We start from the raw sequence: 2,615 nt of genomic DNA on the forward strand, positions 1-2,615 counted from the left end.
AAGTTTGTTGCATGTTCAAACATCACCATAGTTTAGGGTTTAGACTTTAGATGGTATATAGATTCAATGTCTATGTTTTGAGTTCAAGTTGTATTGTCTAAGGTTCAAGGTGTAGGATTTAGGGGTTAAGGTTAAAAGTTTAGGTTTAGGTATGTGGATGATGTGTCTATATTTTTAATTCATGGTTTAGGATTTAGGGTTCAAGGTGTATGGTTTAGGGTTTAGGATTTAAGATTTAGGGTATAAGGTTTACGTTTTTGGGCTTATATGGATTTAGTGTCTATGTGGTGTTAGGATTTAAGATTTAGGGTATAAGGTTAACTTTTTTTGTTTGTCAACAACTAAAGTTACTAAACTTAAAATTTAGTATGTTTATCACCAACTAAGTTACTAAACTTAAAATTTAGTAATGAAAATGAAAAATTAATGTTAAAGAAAAAAAATATTAGAAAAGAAAGAGAAAAGTTAAAGAAAAAAGTTTTTCTCGTGATGTATCAAAAGTTAAAATATCACGGGACAGTGTTATATAGCAGAAAATTTTTGAGTTGATATAAATATAAATTTAAAATATCATTAATTCGGTGCTACACAGGTAAAACATCATTTTATTTTTTTGTTAACACTATTATTATTTGTGTAATATACATATTTAATTAAACTGGTTAAATTAATATTATGTAAAAAATCATTGTTCCACGGTATACAGTAGGTAAAATAATAAAATTAACAATTAAAATATAATTATATAATCTTAAACACTAAAAATAAATAGCTAAAAATACAATTTAAAATATAAAATATATAGTTACAAATAATTTGTCCATGGTGTACCGCAAATTAGATTATTCATCTATGAAACAAAGTCAAATTATCTTTTTTTTTGTCAACAAAAGATTAGCTCAAATTAACCAATGGGAGGAAAAATTGTTTACATACTTAACATTCTGCGGAGATGTACGCGCATGGCGTGCCAAACAATCTGATTTTATATTTGCAATTCTAGGAATAAAAGATAAGGAAAAACAAGAAAATTTCTCCCTGTCCATCATGATATCGTCGAGGTATGTCGAAAAAGCCGGCGAGTCATGTGGTGAAGACACCATTTTCACCAAGTCTGAGCAGTCTGAGTAGAACGCCACGTCCCGGTAGTCATGCCCGATCATACACCGTATAGTCCAAATGAAAGCTTCAACTTCGGCATGTAAAGGGGAAAGGCTTCGCCGGAAATTAGTAGCTCCCATGCCTAGCGTCAGATCCTCAAACTAGGTACAGAACCATCATGCGCCTGCAATCGAATCACCAGATTTCCAAGATCAATCAACAAAACAGCGGTAGCCTGAAAAGAAAGTGGGAAGTGAAGCTGCAGCCACCCTCATCCGAGAGTTGAGGTCAATTTAGTGGGCTGTGGAAGCCTCATCCTCACCCTTCTCTTGAGCCTGCTGCCATGTCAACACCTCGCCTTCTGCTACCTGAATCACCTCCTCTGGCCGCTCATCTACATTCTCTAAAACTCTTGTTTTTCTAGCTTTCCATATATACCACAAAATCTACGGGAAAGCCGGCACGTGAAAGGCTGAACTCTTAGGACCCAAAAAATGATCCACATTTGCATACACAGACTCTATCAGAAAGAAGTGTGGTCCCACCGGTACTTGAGATACCGCCCAAACATGACGCGTCGGTAGACAAAGAAACAAGGCATGATTGATTGTTTCCTCATCGGCACCGCAACGAGCACAACCTAAATCACAAGCAACAAATCACAAGCAATACCATGCCTCCGCAAATTTGTCGAAACCAAAATACACCCTGACAGCACCTGCCACATAAAATGTTGAAGTTTGGGCAGACAACGAACCTGCCAAACACTGGCTAGGAGATGGGTAATCTCCGGACCGCCACCAAGTTCTTGAAAAGGCCCTTGAACCAACATATGTGCCATATGAAATCCAGACTTAACCAAACACCGTCGGACAACTTCCTAAAGGTAAAGCCCCTATCAATGCAACATCGATGGGATCAAAATGCTCATTAAGCAAATCCATCCGCCACAAGTTTGTTTGACGATCAATTAAGTGAGAAATTTGAAGAGAAGGTCCTTAAACGGACCCTTGCTGAAAGCTGGTATCGGGAATGGAGCCGGTACTCCAGGGATCTGTCCATATAGAAATGGACTCTCCATAACCAACTCTTTTAATAAGTTTTTTGTTCACCATGGAGCGAGCAGAAACAATACTCCTCCACCCATAAGAGGGAGAGTATGAACGAATCTGTTCCATGGGATTTTAATTCCTATAATACATACTTTTAAAAACCCTCGCGAACAATGAGTCTGGAGCCTCAGTTAGCCGCCATAATTGCTTAGTCAACAAAGTCGAATTAAAATCATCAACATTCTGAAAACCCAAGCCACCCAACTATTTACTACAACACAATTTTCCCAAGCTAACCAATGCATACCTCCTGTCCGACCATTAGTACTCCACCAAAAATTCTCCACTGCACTTGTAAGTTTGGATGTGATTGTTTTAGGTAGCCGAAAACAAGACATCACAAACATCGGGACAGCAGTTGCGATTGACTTAATCATCACCTCCCTTCCCCCCCCCCCCCCC

This window comes from Camelina sativa, chromosome 5 (genome assembly GCF_000633955.1).
Source record: "Camelina sativa cultivar DH55 chromosome 5, Cs, whole genome shotgun sequence".
NCBI lineage: Eukaryota > Viridiplantae > Streptophyta > Magnoliopsida > Brassicales > Brassicaceae > Camelina > Camelina sativa.